At 38.3% G+C, this 17,966-nt stretch overlaps 1 protein-coding gene across 5 annotated transcripts in view; it reads right to left on the reverse strand.

The window, feature by feature from the left end:
- The window catches only part of ARFIP1 (ADP ribosylation factor interacting protein 1), a 120,155-nt gene that overhangs the window by 78,099 nt on the left and 24,090 nt on the right, over positions 1-17,966 (reverse strand). Inside the window, exon 1 of one of the 5 annotated variants that reach the window (XM_032246398.1) lies at positions 16,466-17,196. The exons of the other annotated variants lie outside the window; for them this stretch is intronic. The gene's annotated coding sequence lies outside the window, so the exon portion shown is untranslated. Of the gene's footprint in view, positions 1-16,465; positions 17,197-17,966 lie in introns of those variants that run through there. 5 annotated transcript variants of the gene reach the window in all.

Here is a 17,966-nt window from a genome sequence, read left to right on the forward strand (position 1 = left end):
AAAATTATTGTAAAAAATACATAACAAAAATTACCGTCTTTACTTATGTGTATAGGTCAGTAGTGTTAAGTATATTCACACTGTTATGCAATCAATCTCCAGAACTTTTTCATCTTGTAAAATTGAAACGTTATACCCATTAAACTGCCCTCCATTTTCCACCTCTCCACAGCCTCTGCCTACCATTACTCTACTTCTGTTTCTATGAATTTGACTACTCCAGATAAGTGGAATTGTACAGTATTTATGTATTTGTGATTGGCTTATTTCACCTAACATAATGTCTTTAAGGTTCATCCATGTGGTAGCGTTTGTCAAAATTTTCTTCCATTTTAAGGCTAAGTAATATTTTGTTGTATGTATATACCATATATGTGTATCCACTCATCCTTTGATAGATACTTGGGTTGCTTCAAGCATTTAGCTGTTGTGAACAATGCTGCTGCAAACACGGGTGTGCACAATCCTGCAAGATCCTGCTTTCAATTCTTTTGGATATATACCCAGAAGTAGTATTACTAGATCAAACTGTAATTCTATTTTTAATTTTTAAAATAAAATGTTTTATTTCAATAGCTTTAGGGGTACAAGTGGTTTGTGTTTACATGGAGGAGGTGACAGTAGTGAAGTCTAAGGTTTTAGTGCACCCATCACCCAAGTAGTGTACATTGTACCCAACAGGTAGTTTTTTATTGCTCACTCCCCACCACCCTCCCCTCTTGAGTCTCCAATGTCCATTATACCACTCTGTGTGCCTTTGCATATCCACAGCTAAGTCTCCACTTATAAGTGAGAACATGTGGTATCTGGTTTTCAATTCCTGAGTTACTTCACTTAGAATAATGGCCTACAGTTCTATCCAAGTCACTGCAAAGTATTTCATTCTTTTTTTATTAAGTAGTATTCCATGATACAAACCCTATTTTCTTTATCCACTCATTGGTTGATGGGCAATGAGGTTGATTCCATATCTATGCAACTGTAAACTGTACTGCAATAAACATGTGTGCAGTTTTGATATAGTGACTTCTTTGCCTTTGGGTAGAGGCCAGTAGTGGGAATGCTGGGTTAAATGGTAAATCTACTTTTACTTCTTTGAGATCTCCATATACTGTTTTATCACCAGCAATGTATAAACATTCCTTTTTCACCACATCCATGCCAACATCTACTGTTTTTTGACTTTTTAATAATGGCCATTCTGGCTGGGGTGAGGTGGTATCTCATTGTGGTTCTAATTTGCATTTCCCTCAGGATTACTGATGTTGAGCATTTTTTCATGTTTCTTGGCCATTTGTATATATTTTTTTGAGAAATGTCTATTCATGTCATTTGTCCACTTTTTAATGGAATTACTTGTTTTTTTCCTTGCTGATTTGAGTTCCTTGTAGATTCTGGATATTGGCTCTTCATCCAATGTGTAATTTACAAATATTTTTTCCCATTCTGTAGATTGTCTGTTTATTCTGATGATTATTTCTTTTGCTGTGCAGAAACTTTGTTTAGTTAGGTCTCATTTATTTACCTTTGTTTTTGTTGCATTTGCTTTTGCGGTCTTACTCATAAACGATTTGCCTAGGCTGATGTCTAGAAGAATTTTTGCTAAGTTTTCTTCTAGAATGTTTACAGTTTCCGATCTTAGATTTAAGTCTTTAATCATCTTGAGTTAATATTTGTATGTGGTGATAGGCAAGGGTCCAGTTTTGTTCTTCTACATGTGGTTATCTGATTTTCTCATCATCCTTTATTGAATAAGTGTGTCCTTTCCCCACTCTGTTTTTGTATGTGTTGTAAAAGATCCATTGGTTGTATTTGCTTTATTTCTGGGTTCTCTATTCTGTTCTATTATTCTACATATCTACTTTTTTACCAGTACCACACTGTTTTGGTTTACTATAGTCTTATAGTATAGTTTGAAGTTGGGTAATGTGATGCCTCTAGATTTATTCCATTTCCTTAGAGTTACTTTGGCTATTTGGGCTCTTTTAGCTCCATATGAATTTTAGGATTGTTTTTTCTAATTCTGAGAAAAATGATGCTGATATTTTGACAGGAATTTCATTGAATCTTTGGGCAGATTAGTCACTTTCAGGATATGGACTCTTATGGAATGTATTTCCATTTGTTTGTGTCATCTATTTCTTTCAGCAGTGTTTTGTAGTTTTGTAGTTCTCTTTGTGAAGATTTTTTGCCTCCTTGGTTAAGTGTGTGTGTTGTGTGTGGTGTGTGTATATACACACCCTTTGTTTCTTTCTTTTGCCTGATTGCTCTAAGACTTCCAGTACTATAATATGCTGAAGAGAAGCAGTGAAGGTGGGCACCCTTCCCTTGTTCCAGTTCTTAGGGGGAATACTTTCAACTTTTCCTTGTTCAGCATGATGCTGGCTGTTGGGTGTGTCATATATGGCTTTATTTTGAGGTGCGTTCCTTCTATGCCTAATTTGTTGAGGGTTTTTATCATAAAGGGATGCTGAATTTTATTGAATGCTTTTTCTGCATTTATTGAGATGATAGTTTTTGTTTTTAATTCTGTTCATGTGATGAATCATATTTATTGATTTGCATATGCTGAACCACCTCTGAATCCTGGGAATGAAACCCACTTGATCATGGGGAATTACCTTTTTACTTTTTTTTTCACCCTAATAGAGTCTTGCTGTGTCACCCAGGCTGGAGTGCAGTTGCATGATCTCAGCTTACTGCAACATCTGTCTCCTGGGTTCAAGCAATTCTCCTGCCTCAGCCTCCCAAGTAGCTGGGATTGTAGGTCCGCACCAACACTTCTAGCTAATTTTTGTATTTTTAGTAGAGAAGGGGTTTTGCCACGTTGGCCAACCTGGTCTGGAACTCCTGGGCCTCAAATGATCCACTCACCTTGGCTTCCTAAAGTGCTGCGATTCAGGTGGGAGACACTACACTTGGCATCATAGGGAATTATTTTTTTTGATGTGCTGTCAGATTCAGTTTGTTGTTGAGGATTTTTACATCTATGTTCATCAGGTATACTGGTCTGTACTTTTCTTCTTTGTTATGTCCTTCCTTGGTTTTGGTATCAGGGTGATACTGGCTCCATAGAATAAGTTAGGGAGCAATCCCACCTTCTCAATCTTTTGGAAAAATTTCAGTAGAATTGGTATCAATTTTTTTTTTTTTTTTTTTTTGAGACAGAGTCTTACTCTGTCACCCAGGCTGGAGTGCAGTGGTGTGATAATGGTTCACTGCAACCTTTGCCTCTCAGGTTCAAGAGATTCTCCTGCTTTACCCTTCCAAGTGGCTGGGACTACAGGTACATGCCACCACACATGGCTAATTTTTGTATTTTTAGTAGAGACAGGGTTTCACCGTGTTGGCCAGGCTGGTCTCGAACTCCTGACCTCAAGTGATCCCCGCCTTGGCCCCCCAAAGTGCTGGGATTACAGGCATGAGCCATCGTGCCCAGCCAGAATTGGTACCAATTCTTTGAATATCTGGTAGAATTCAGCTTCGATTCCGTCTGGCAGGGGTTTTTTTTTAATTGGCAGTTTTTTACCGAATCAATCTCACTGTTTGTTACTTGTGTGTTCAGGATTTCTATTTCTTCTTGATTCAAGCTTGGGAGAGTTGTATATTTCCACTAATTTATCTATTTCCTTTAGATTTTCTAGTTTCTATGCAAAACAGGTGTTCATCACGGTAGTCTCAAATAATCTTTTGTATTTGTGCGGTATCAGTTGTAATGTCTCCATCTTAATTTCTAATTGAGATTAGTTGAATCATCTCTGTTCTTTTCTTGGTTCATCTAGCTAGTGGTCTATCTATTTTGCTTATCTTTTGAAAGAACCAGCTTTTTGTTTAATATTTCATATATTTTTTGTTTCAATTTCATTTACTTATGCTCTGATCTTTGTTATTTTTCTTCTGCTAGCTTTGGGTTTGTTCTTGTTTCTCTAGTTCCTTGAGGTGTCATGTTAGGTAGTCAATTTATAATATTTCATATTTTTTGATGTAGGTGTAATGTCCATGTCTATAGATAGTTTTGATGGTTCCTTTTAGAATTGAGTTCTAGTTTATTCTGCTGTGATTTGAGAAGATACGTGATATAATTTCAATTTTCAAAAAATTATTGAGACTTGTTTTGTGGCCTATCATGTGTTCTACTTTGGAGAATGTTCTGTGTGCTGATGAGAATTGTGTTTATTCTGCAGTTCCTTGTTAGAATGTTCTATAAACATCCATTAGGTCTATTTATTCTAAAATGTAGTTTAACCTCAGTGTTTCCTTGTTGACTTTCTGCCTCAATGATTTGTCTACTGTTGTTAGTGGAGTGTTGAAGTCCCCCACTATCACTGTGCTGTCTGTCTCTTTTCTTAGGTCTAGCAATAATTGCTTTACAAACCTGGAAGCTTGAAAATTAGGTGCATATATACTTAGGATTGTTACATTTTCTTGTTGAATAGATCTTTTTACTATTATATAATGACCTTGTCTTTTTTTTAACTGTTGTTGCTTTTATAGTCTGTTTCATCTGATGTAAGAATAGCTACTCCTGCTTGCTTTTGATTTCCACTTCTATGAAATATCTGTTTCCACTCCTTGAGTCTATAAGAATCCTTATGTGTTATGTGTGTCTTCTAAAGACAGCAGATATTTGGTTTGTAACTTTTATCCATTTTGCCAATCTGTATCTTTTAAATAGATCATGTTATTACCTAGTGACTTTGTTTTCTTCTCTGTATTGTTTTATGAAATCCTTGTGAATTTTATGCCTTCAGAAATTTCTATTTTGATGTGTATCAATCTTTTGTTTCAAGATTTAGAATTCCTTTTAGCATTTCTTGTAGGGCTAGTCTAGTACTGACAAATTCTCCTGGCATTTGCTTGTCTGAGAAACACTTTATTTCTCCTTCACTTATGAAACTTAGTTTTGCTGGATGTTATTCTGTTTAAGGAGACTAAAGATAGGACCCCGATCCCTTCTGGCTTATAAGGTTTCTGCCAAGAAGTCTGCTGTTACTTTTGTCTAACGGCTCTAGGAATTCTTTCCTTCATTCTGACTTTAGATAGCCTGATGACTACATGCCCTGGTGATGCCCCTTTTGCAATGAGTCTCTCAGAAGTTCTTTAAGCTTCTTGTATTTGGATGTTTAAATCTCTAACAAGGCCAGGAAGTTTTCCTCATTTATTCCCCCAGATAAGTTTTCCAAAATTTTTTGCTTTTTCTTCTCTCAGAACACCTATAATTGTTAAGTTTGGCCATTTTATATAATCCTCTATTTCTGGATGACTTTGTTCATTTAATTCTTTTATTTTTGTCTGATTGGATTAATTCAAAAGCCTTGTCCTTGGGCTCTGAAATTCTTTTTCCTACTTCGTCTAGTCTATTGTTAAAGCTTGCCACCGCATATTGTAGTTCCCCAAATGCATCTTTCACGTCCAGAAGTTCTGGTTGGTTTTTCTTTAAAATATCAATTTAGAAAATTCTCAGTCATATCCTGAATTGTTTTTTCAATTTATTTGTTGGTTTTCACCTTTGTTTTTTTTTTTGGTATCTCCTTGAATAACTTCATAATCAACCTTTTGCATTTTTTATCTGGTATTTCAAAGAGCTCATCTTAATTTGGATCCACTGCTGGAGAAGTAGTATGATATCTTGGGAGTGACTCTCCATTTTTTCATATTGCCAGATTTAGTTTCCTCATTCCTTCTCATGTGAGCAGGCTATTTATTCTAACTATTTTTGCATTTATTTTTATTGTTCTAGGTTATTTTAAAAATGTCTTTTCTCCCCCTTGAGGATGTGACTTAAATGTTTATGGTTTATCGTCACTTAGCTTCAGCTCTGGGAGCTTTCAGTGGTGAGGACTCTGTATGAGTTCCTTGGTTATGCAGAATCTTTGTTAGATGGCTTTGCCAGATGCTGGTTGCAGGAGAAATGTGCTGGGTGTGTGACATGGTTTGGATTTGTGTCCCTGCCCAAATCTCATGTTGAACTGTAATCCCCAATGTTAGAAAAGGAATCTGTTGGGAGGTGACTGGATCACGGGGGCAGATTTCCCTCTTGCTGTTCTCATGATAGTGACTTATCACAGCACTTCCTCCTTTGCTGTATTCTTTCTGCTCCAGCCATATAGGACATACCTGCTTCCCCTTCACCTTACACCATGATTGTAAGTTTCCTCAGGCCTCCCCAGCCATGCTTCCTGTACAGCCTGTGGAAATGTGAGCCAATTAAGCCTCTTTTCTTTATAAATTACCCAGTCTCTGGTAGTTTTTTTTTTTTTTATAGTTATGGAAAAACAAACTAATACAGTGTGTGAGGAGGTTCACTGTCTGCTGTGGGGCTGGAATGGCAGAGGTCTCATGAAGCTTATGTTGTTCCCCAGTATTTTATTCACTGGGTTGAACAGTTCAGGCTTCATGCCAGTAGGAGGTGCCCACAGGTAAAAACTGGCCACAGCAAAGGCTGATGGGTAAATGCAATACTCCAATGGTAAACAGAGGTCCCAGCCTTGACAGAGGTGGCTGGGGAAGATCTCAGTGAAATGCACTGATGTCTTTTTGGGGAGGAGGGGGGCTAACACAGCTCTTCTTCCAAGCCAGTAGGAAAGCAATCCACCTTCCAATCACACTCTTGACCCAGTGTTCCAGCTATTCAGATCAGATGCAGGCACTTCTTTTCATCTGCAGGAATGCCGATGTTCCATATACAAAGGGTTTGTGACTCTACCTCTCATGCAAGCCTGAACCTGGAAGGCACTCCCCCTGTGCAGATGTAGTCACCCTGAAATGTTCTAGAAATGTTGTCTAAAGAGGCACCTGCAATGAGCTCCCTGGAAGAAGCTGCAGCTGTGTTTGCAGTGGTGGGCAAGAGGGAGAAATAATCTTCTCCCAGGCCCTTCAGGAGCACCAGGCTGCCTGACTGTCGAATTAGAGCTGCACTTTCCCTACCAAGCCTAGCACTGCACCTGTGCCTCTGCTCAAAGAAACTTCCCACAAGTGGAAAATTCATGGACTCAAGGCCTATATAGTCATTTCCTTTGTCCCACGAGGTACTCCCTTAATGTGGTTTACTCACTCCCTCCCTTCCCCTAGGAGCAGCAGTCCCTGAGGGCCATACTGTGAATCTTGCTGCTCCTCTGGGTCTAGCTGCCCAGTAAAGCTGCCAAACTCCAGGCTGGTGCTGGCGAATGTCTGCAATGGATTCAGTGATGTGACCTGTCCTCTAGTCTCCCAGCAGCAGGTACCAGGAGCAGCTTCGATGGAGGTGGGAGGGAAGTGACGCAGACTGAGATTTCCTTGGTTATAAAGAGCCTTAGTGTATTGCCTTTCTCAAATGCCAGCAGTAGTAATGTACTGAGTACATGAACAAACTTAAGACCTTCTGGTTAGCCAGTGTGATGCAGGCAATGGTAATAGTTGAGGTTGTGCAATAGCTTTCCCTTTTCTGAATGCTGTGTTATTGTACCTGCAGATGTTGTAATAAGCTTGCCAGTTGTCCACCAGCCAGGAGATAGCACTTGCAACTGCACCAGCTACAGTGGCAGTGGTGGAATTTGTGTTTGCCTTATGTTACCCAAGGGAGATACTCTGCTGCCTCAGATAATGGGCAGGGCCATGGTGTTCCCAAAGGGGTAATTCCCTGGTGGCTGGGGTAATATTCCAGGGAGAAGCACACTTGCTTTTGCTGTACAAAAGAATCTGCATGGGAAGGAGGGGTTGCAGGCAGCAATAAGTCCCAGTCAGCTCCCATGTATTTGGCAAGGCAGGTCTCACAACCCATAGTGTTCTACTAGCAGCAGCCAGCTAGGTCCCAGGCAGCCTACATTCAGAAGGCAAAACTGCCCCCAGGGCACCAACCTATTCACAGACAGAAATCACAGCTTTCAGGAAACACCCTTCCTGGTCTATGGAAGCAGGGGTGCCCAGCTTCTGTGCCCGTGGCTACAGCAAACCTACTGCTCATATCTCAATTCTGGCCAAAGGTGTTCATCCTCACTCAAGTTTATATCACAAATCTCAGTTTGGAGCTTTGTTCAACCTGTGACCTCAGCCTGAGTTAGCTGATGTGAGCTCCCCTGTGAGGTAAGACAGGGAATGGCTTCCCTCCGTCCCTCCTAGAGTCTGGGAGTGCATGCAAAGCCCATCCTGACGCTGCTCCTTCTCATATATTCCCCACTGCTCACTAAATCAGCTCCAGTGCTGGATAGGGTTAAGGCCTCCTGCCGTGGTCTGGATTCCTGGGTTCCCCAGTGGGAGAGTGTCACTGCGGCTCTCTCTCCCCTTTCCAAGCTCTGCGGACACTGTTTTCTGTCAGATTCATGGTGTAGGCTACTGCCTGCTGCTTCTTTCAAAGGGTCTGTAGTTTCCGTTTTTCCGTTAAGTTCCTATGCTGCCTCTTGGAAAAAAGTTCACAGTGTGAATCTCTACACACTATTTCGTCTTTCCAAGTGGGAGAAGCATGCTAACAATGCCTCCAATCTGCCATCTTGGGAAAAAAAGAACTATTTTTAATTTTTTGAGAAACCACCATACTGTTTTCCATAGCAGCTGCATCATTTTATATTCCCACCATCAGTGTACAAGCGTTCCAATCTCCGCATCTCACCGATACTTGTTATTTACTGGTTTTTAAATAGCTGCCATCCTAATAAGTGTGCAGTGATATCTCACTGTAGTTTTGATTTGCATTATTACCCTAATGGTTAATGACATTGATTGTCTTTTCATATGCTTGTTGGCTACATGTGTATCATCTTTGTAGAACTATTTATTCAAGTTCTTTGCCCATTTTAAAATTGGGTTGTTTGGGGGATTTTTGTTGCTGTTGAGTTATACAAGTCCTTTATATATTCTGGATATTAACTTATCAAATACGTAACTCACAAATATTTTCTCCTATTCTATAGGTGGCCTTTTCACTCTGTCGTGTCCTTTGATGCACAGAAGCTTTTCATTTTGTAGTCCAATTTGTCTATTTTTACTTTTGTTGCTTGTGCTTTGGTTTCACAACCAGGAAATCCTTGCAAAATCAGATGTCAGAAAACCTTTCCTCTGTTTTTTCCTAAGAATTTTGCAGTTTTAGGTCTACATTTAGGTCTTTGATTCATTCCAAGTTAATTTTTGTAAATGGTGTAAGGTAAGAGTCCAACATCATTCCAGTTTTTCCAGCATGATTTGTTGAAGAGATGATCCTTTCTCCATTGAATGGTCTTGGCATCTTTGAAATTCCTATTTTCCTTCCTGCCACTGCATTCTCACACTACATCTAGATTACTTGTGGCTACTGAAGTTCCTGTTTCTCGCAAATAAGAGATGTACACACATTAGTATTTATACTTTAATTAGGAAGACTAAGATCCAGCTATCTAAATAATCACTACCTTTTCCAATTATGCTATCATGTTCTTACTTCATCCCTTCTAAAAACAGCTGGTGATTCGACAGGAATTTACTATATGCCTACTATTTTGTGGGCAATGTGCCTGGGATAAAACAGAAATATAAATCAGTTTTTAGCCTTCCAGAAACAAAGTGTTTCGGCAGATAAAAAAAGTTATAAAATACAAAAATTAGCTGGGTGTGGTGGTGGTGCGCCTGCAGTCCCAGCTACTCAGGAGGCTGAGGCAGGAGAATCGCTTGAACCCAGAAGCGGAGGCTGCAGTGAGCCGAGATCATGCCACTGCACTCCAGTCTGGCAACAGAGCCAGACTCCATCTCAAAAAAAAAAAAGTATAATCAGTGTTGTGAGGACAAAGAGGGAAGCAATATGGTGAGCATTAAGATGAAAAACTTAACAGAGGTGACATTTAAGCTAAATTGTGTACAATAACAGTTTAGGGATATAGTAAACAAGAGATCCTTAATAGCAGGAATAAGAAGCAGAGTGGAAAACTGTCATATATTCTAGAAACTGCAAGTAAAGCAACTTGGCTAGAATGCTGATTGCTCACTCAAACATTCATCAGTTCAACTAATTTATTGCAACTACTCAATTTTGCTGATGTAGTCCCAAAGCAGCCACTGACAGTATGCAAATGAACGAGCATGGATTTGACCTGACTCCTGTCCTAGCAAGTCTGTAGAGATTTTTTAAAAAATGAAATGTAAAGACTGCACTCTGGGATATCTCAAAATCTGAGATACAGGGAAATGAAGAGGAACTAGTAGAATAAAACTCACGAAGAATGGCATGTAAGGTAGAAGGAGAACCATAATGGGGGCTTCTGAGGACAGGTAAAAGGAAGACAGGTTCTTGCTTCTGAGACTGATGACAAAGACCTTACTGAACCTCCCCACACCTGTACAGAATGCAACTACAAAACTTGAACACAATTTAAAAAGAAATCCCCTAAAAGTACTAGAAAGTAAACAGAAACTCTTGGTGAGGAAGTCATGTTCACATGCAGGACGGAAACAGGGAGCTATGCAAGTAACTTTCCATCTCCTAGGCAAAAGCTTAGAGCTAAGTGCTATCCATGCTGTGCATCCAGCCTTGGCCAGGGCACCCAGAGGGAAAAGTTGTAGTCTTTTTTGGCTGGGAAAAAGTTAAGTTGAGAAAAAATGGTAGGAATAAGAAATCTTGAAAAGGAAGTATCTGGAAAGGAGATCCCAGAATGTGCCTACTCACATCTCTGACTAACCCTTAATGCACTTGGGCGAAAGGAGCTCACCTAAAGACAAAATATCTCAATTGAGAGCAGAGCTGCCATCAAGAAACAGTTTGAAATGCAAGTCCAGACAAGAAAATTACCTGCTAAAACAAAGGAGAAAATCAACAAAATCTGGACAGTATCTAGACAGAATCTCCACATCCCAATGTTCACAATGTTCAAAATTCAATCCAAAAGTACTAAGATGTGCAATGAAGCAAGAAAACAAAACATTCCCAAGGGGGGAAAAAATCAATCTAAAAGACTCTGAGATGAACCAGATGTTGGAACTAGCAGACAAGGATTTTAAAGAAGCTACTATAACTAGTCTTAAGTAAAATATTTTCAATGAATAAAAATCTCGACCAAAAAAATTGAAAATCTCAGTACAGGAATACAACCATTAAAAATGAGCCAAATGAAAATTATAGAACTAAAAAGTATAATATTTTAAAAATCACTGGTTAGAATTCCAGATGGAGATGACAGAAGAAAGAGTAAATGAACCTAAACTAAATCAAAATAAATTATCCAAGCTGAAGAACAGAGAGAAAAGAAGTCTGAGGGGGAAAAAAGAGCTTTGGCGGCCTGTGAGATATTATATGATCCAACATATGTGTAGATGAAATACCAGAAAGAAAGGGGAAATGGAACAGAGATCTAATGGCCAAAAAGTTCCAAATTTGATGAAAGACAAAAATGTCCAGACACAAAATGCCCAATGAACTCAATGCAGAAAAAAACACAAAGAATTCCATGCCAAGGCACATCAAAATCAAACTATTTAAAACCAAAAATAAAGAGCTAACCTCAAAATCAAACTATTTAAAGCAAAAATAAAGGATTTCAAGCTAACCTTGAAAACAGCAAGAGAAAAACAAGTATGACCACCAGGGAACAATAATCCAATTAATGGCTGATTTCTCATTATATTTACAAAAGCCAGAAGAAACAGAAACCTTTTTATCTTACTTTTACTTAACTCTTTTACCTCTACCTTTACCTTAGTTTATCTTAGTTTACTTATTTTTTGAGACAGGGTCTCAGTCTGTTGCCCTTGGCTAGAACGGCAATAAGGTGATTGTGACTTGCTGCAGCCTTGACCTCTCAGGCTCAGGCAATCCTCTCACCTTCAGCATGCCACATGCCCGTCTATTTTTGTTTTTATTTTTTTTGTAGGGAAAAGGGTGTCATTATGTTGCCCAGGCCGGTCTCACTCCTGGATGCAAATGATTCCCCCACCTCAGCCTTCCAAAGTGTTGAGATTACGTCATGAACCACTGCACCGAGCTGAAACATTTTTAAAGTAATGAAGGAAGGAAATTGACTAGGAGTGGTGGCTCATATCTATAATCCCAGCACTTTTGCAGGCTGAGATGGGTGGATTGCTTGAACTCAGGAGTTCAAGACCAGCCTGGGCAATATGACAAAACCCCATCTCTATGAAAAATACAAAAAACATTAGGCATGGTGATACACACCTGTGGTCTCAGCTATTTGGGATGTTGGATACTAAGGTGGGAGGATCACCTGAGCCTAGGGAGGTCGAGGCTGCAGTGAGCTATGATCATGTCACCGCAGTCTAGCCTGGGTGATGGAGTAAAATCAAGAAAAGAAAAAGAAAGAGAGAGAGAAAGAAAGGGAGGGAGGGAGGGAAGGAAGGAAGGAAGGAAGGGAGGAAGGAAAAGGGAAAGAAAAGAAAGAAAACAGTCCACCCAGAATTCTGTATCAAATAAAGGAGAAATACATATTTTTGGACAACACCAAAAGAATTTATCACTTGACTTGCATTACAAGAAATACTAAAGGAAGTTCTTCAGGCTGAAGGGAAATGAAATCAGAGAGAAACATGGATTTTCAGAAAGGGAGGAGGAGGAAGTGAAATGGTAAATAACCCGGTAAATATAAGAAAAAAAACCCTATTTTTTTCCTTTTGCCTTTTCCTCTCAATTTCTATATAATCCACATAACTGCTAGAAGCAAATTTTATATGATTATCTTCTGGGGCTTAATATGTATCAAGATGTAATATATATAACAATTATTATCAAAGAAAGGGGGAAAGGTAAAGGAAATCTGGACCTAAAAGGTTGTAAGATTTCTATATTTCAAGTGAAGCAATGTATTATCACTTGTAAGTAGACTACGAAATTTTAGGATATATACCGTAATCCTTATGGCAACCACTAAAAGTATAATGCAAAGTACAGCTAAAAAGTAATCAGAAAAGTAAAAATGGAATTCAAATTTAAAATATTCAAATAACATAAAAATATTCAAATTATCAAATAATAAATGAAAAGGCAGAAAAAGAGGAGGAGAGGAAAAATGCAGAGGAGAGGAAAAATGCAGAGGAGAGAAGTATAAAAACAAACAAAAAACTGAAAGGGATAAGAAAGTAAGGAGAGTCTGATCAATTTCCAGTCATCCCTTGGTATTCATGGGGGACTGGTTCCAGGACCCACTAGTCCCCACCCCCACTCCCATGGATACCAAATTCTACAGATGCTCAGGGCCCTTATATAAAATGATATAGTATTTGGATATAACCTATGCATATCTCCTGTACACTTTAAATCATCACTAGATTGTAATACTTAATACAATGTAAATGCTACATAAATGTTACACTGTATTATTTTTTATATTATTTTTTATTGTTTTTCATCCTCAAATATTTTCAATCCAAGGTTGGCTGACTCCATGGATTAGAAACTCGTGGATAGAAGGGGCTGAATATATTTTAAACAGCCTAGTGGGAGGCTAGACTGAAGAAAAGCAGCACAGACTGATGACAGAAAAGCTATCTGAAAGACTATTTTATAATCTAGGCAATAAATCATAACAACTGAAATTAAAATTGTGGGAATGAAAACAGGTGGATTCAAGAGATATTAAGGAGGCAGAAATGACTTACAAAGTCGCTAGATTGTGAGAGATTAAAAAGGAGAAGGAATCTAGAATGACCTACCTCTTCTTACCATCCCCCAATTTATGGCTTGGTCAACTGGAAAGATAAACATGTCACTCACCAAAGTAAGTAAAGCAAGAGGTTAATTTGGCTTGGAAATGTCAGAGACTGAGTCTAGCTGTAGACATTCTGACTTTGAGAATGTTTGTGGAGTATCCAAGTCCACCAGTTCATTGGGAATTTCAAAATGCAAGCCTAGAGCTCCAGGCTGAAGACATAAACCTGGAAATTATCACTGTAGGGATGTGGATGCATTAACTGTTAAGAATGGCAAAAGAACTCAAGAGAAGAATCCCATGGAACATTAAAAGGTAGAGAAGGCCAGGCGTGGCAGCTCACGCCTATAATCCCAGCACTTTGGGAGACCAAGTGGGAGAACGGCTTGAGCCCAGGACTGGGCAACACAGGGAGACCCTGTCTGGTTTTGTTTTTTGTTTTTGCTTTTTTTTAATTTTTAAAAAATTAGCCTGGCTTGGTGGCATGTGCCTGTGGTCCCACCTACTCCAGAGGCTGAGGTGGAAGGATTGCTTAAGCCAGGGAGGTCAAGGTTGCTGTGAGCCATGATCGTGCCACTGCACTCCAGCCTGGCTGACAGAGCATGACCTCATCTCAAAACAACAACAACAACAAAAGGCAGAAGATACTGCAAAATAGATTCTGGGGTAAGGGGAGTAAATGGTTCATGATGCAGAAACAGCAGAGAAAATTATAGCAATGGAACTATGTATTGTTCTGTCATTATGACTTTAAATAAAACACAGATGTTCTAAAAATGAGATATACAATGATAAACCGATACCACTTTATGCCATAAGGTAGGTAATAAGAATACTCATTTGGCAAAGATATGCAAACATTGCAACTATTATCCATTCATTTTCTTCCCTACAAAGAATGACCCCATTTTGGGGAACATCCGTTACTAACCATTAATTACAGTACTGAAAATTAACAGCCAACACACAAATAGGCAGAATAAGGGCCCAAACCAAAAGCTCCATGTTATATCCCTGGACAAAAAACATCCATGATACCTCAATCATGCTTTAAATGGAAACTGAATTTAAATTCAAATTAGACAACCAAAATAATTACACAAAAGGCTTTCAGAAATAATTATGTCCTTTAGGAATAAAAACAGAATTGCTTTTGTTCTCAGGTTCATGCTGTTTAAGGTCCTTCACAACAAAGTCCAGTCAGCTTTTTGGGCTTTACTTCTTTTAACTTTACTCTTCTAGATATTCTCTACTACTGAATCTACTACTTACCATTTTTGGAACACAAAATATACTTTGATATCTGTGAACATTTGAAATTCTTCAAAATGCTTTAAATATTCTTCCAACTTCAATATCTAATAAGATCCTGCCCTTAACTCAAATGATCTCTCCTATAAAATGTATTCCAAAGCCTCAGAGAGACCACACAGTATAATGAGAAGTGCTTTGAAATATGAGAGACTTGGGTTACAATCCCAGCTATACAATATAACAGCTGCTTTGTGATCTTTGTTACTTAATCTTATTTTTCTCATCTATACAATTAAGAAACACATCTCCGATAATACTTGAGTAAATTAAATAAAGATTTATTTAAAGCATTTATGAAGGGTAGCCAGCACACAGTAGGAATTCATTGAATAAAGAATGATGTCTCCAGTGGTATGCTGGTAAATGTTTAACAACCAGTTTTCCAAACTAGAAAGAAAGCCTCAACCTTAGTGTGTAGCGTTTATCCATTTTCATGGTGCCAATACCCCACTGTGGCCAATTTCAAGCATCCAACATGGGCTCACTGAATCCAGAGGCAGAAGAAGATATGCAATAGCACACTATCATACAGTAGAAAGAGATATGCAGCAGTACACCATCATAGAGTAGAAAGAGATATGCAATAGCACAGCGCCATATAGTAGAAAGAGATATACAGCAGCACGCCATCATATAGTAGAAAGAGATACGCCGTAGCACATCTTGTATAGTAGAAAGAGATGCAGCAGCACACCATCAAAGAGATACGCAGTAGCACATCATCATATAGTAGAAAGAGATATGCAACAGCACAGCGTCATAGAGTAGAAAGAGATATGCAGTAGCACAAGATATGCAGCAGCACACTGTCATATAGTATTTCTACCATGGATACACCACAGAAACAATCTTAAGAGCATAGATGACAGTAAAAGATATTAATATTATTTGGGAACTAGTAAATTTTCAGGATGTATTACTTTTATTTTTAATATATGTATTTAATCATAAGTTTATAGAATTTTTAAAATAATGGCTATGCTTAACAGCTGGCTTACAAATTCTTGAAAATTTACCTATCAGCTTTTGCCAGCAGTACAAGTCCAGCTTTAGCCACCACTGAATTACTTCCAAGTTAGAAAATAAGTATTAGGTACCCACTATATACAGTTGAATCTTTGGAAACAATCTTTAAAAATCCAATATATACGAATGCCACATTCCAATTATGATGTTACTTGTTTGGAGATGATCTAAAAGCATCTTCATGAACCAAACCTACATACCAAAAGGAGGCTGGATTCACTATTACATTCATAAACAAAAAGCTGAACACATTCATTTTTTTATTTTATAAAGCAACAATCAAATCATGTGCCTTTTTTGGTGTTGTTCCTTGTTAAGTTCAAGTACATTGTAAATCCACAATCATATTAAAGGAGAAAATCAAGGCTGAGCAAATACTCTTATGTAATAACTACTGCTTTTGCTAACAGAAAAAGTACATTTCTAATAGGAGATTTTCTTGAGTCATATGTAGAATGTACTTTAAAAGCAGAATTAGCCTTGTAACATGAAGAGTAACGCAAAATTAAAAATATGAACACAGAACTTACCTGGAGAGTTAGTATACTGTACAACCAAAAAAGCGAACGGTGGGAACTAGCTTCTTGAATCCTTTCAATGGGTCAAATTTGGTGATAAATTAACATGACACATGTCTAATAAAGATTTTATAGTTGGTGCTTCATTCTTAAGGGGTACAGCAAGGCCTCTTAAGAAGCAATAGAATATTTCATTTGTACATGCCAATGATTAACAACTCTCTCCATCTTAGAACTACCAGGGGAGCTTTTTGCCTCTCCACAGAGATTATGATTTTAATGATCTTTTGAAATTAATCAAGAGTTGTTACATGCATCAGTAATTCATTCCTTTTGTACTGCTGAGGAATATTTCATTGTAGTGTATATACCACAATTTGTTTATTCATTAACCCAGTGATGGACTTTTTCTAGTTTTGGGGTCTTATTATAAGTAAAGCTGCTATGAATACACATCTACAAGCCAGGACCTATATGAATGGCCAATATGCTTTTAAATTAGTTTTAAAATCTCATCAGGTGAATGTAATGTTCTTACCTTAGCCAGGTAAGAACCAGTGCTATCAGCATGCTTTAGACAAGAGAGGAAGGTTCATACAGCAAAATTAGCTGTACAAATATCTGTTGTATTTATACAAAAACCCATAACACCTACTATTGTTTAAGGACCTGTGTTTACATGCTGCACCTTGAGCTACAACCTTTTCCTTTTTTTGTTTTTGGAGACAGGGTCTCCCTCTGTTGCCCAGGCTGGAGTGCAGTGATGCAATCTCTGCCTCCCAAGTTCAAACGATTCTCCTGCCTCAGCCTCCTGAGTAGCTGGATTTACATGCACACGCTACCACAGCCCGGCTAATTTTTGTATTTTTAGCAGACACAGAATTTCACCATATTGGTCAGGCTGGTCTTAACTCTCGACCTCTGGTGATCCGCCTGCCTTAGCCTCCCAAAGTGCTGGGATTACAAGCATCAGCTACTGTGCCTGGCTGCACTTTTTAAAACACACAGGAAACCTTAGTATTGGGAAGGAGCTACAAAGTCATTCAGCTCAACTCGTCATGCAGATTAAAACCACAAGTAAGATACCAATATACGCCCATTAGAATGGCCAAAACTATAAAGATTGACAAAACCAAGTAGTAGCCAATATGTATAGAGCAACTAGACTCATACATTGCTGGTACAAGTAAAAGTAGGTAAAAATCACTTTGGAAAACTACTTGGCAGTACTATTAAACATACACCTATCCTATAATCCAGCAATTCCACTCCTAGGAAATATACTCAAGAAATATAAATACACATGTCCATTAAAAGGCAAGTATAAGAATATTCATAGCAGCTTTACCTATAATGGCCAAAACCTGGAAACAATCCAAATGTCTGCCAAACAAACTGGTAGAGTCATACAATGAACTATCACACAGCAATAAAACACAAACTACTGCTACAAAAAAACATGGAAAAAACTTCACTGACATAATGCTCAGCAAATGAAACCAGAACCAAAGAT

Source organism: Sapajus apella, unplaced genomic scaffold (genome assembly GCF_009761245.1).
Source record: "Sapajus apella isolate SASKATOON/1434 unplaced genomic scaffold, GSC_monkey_1.0 scaffold61, whole genome shotgun sequence".
NCBI lineage: Eukaryota > Metazoa > Chordata > Mammalia > Primates > Cebidae > Sapajus > Sapajus apella.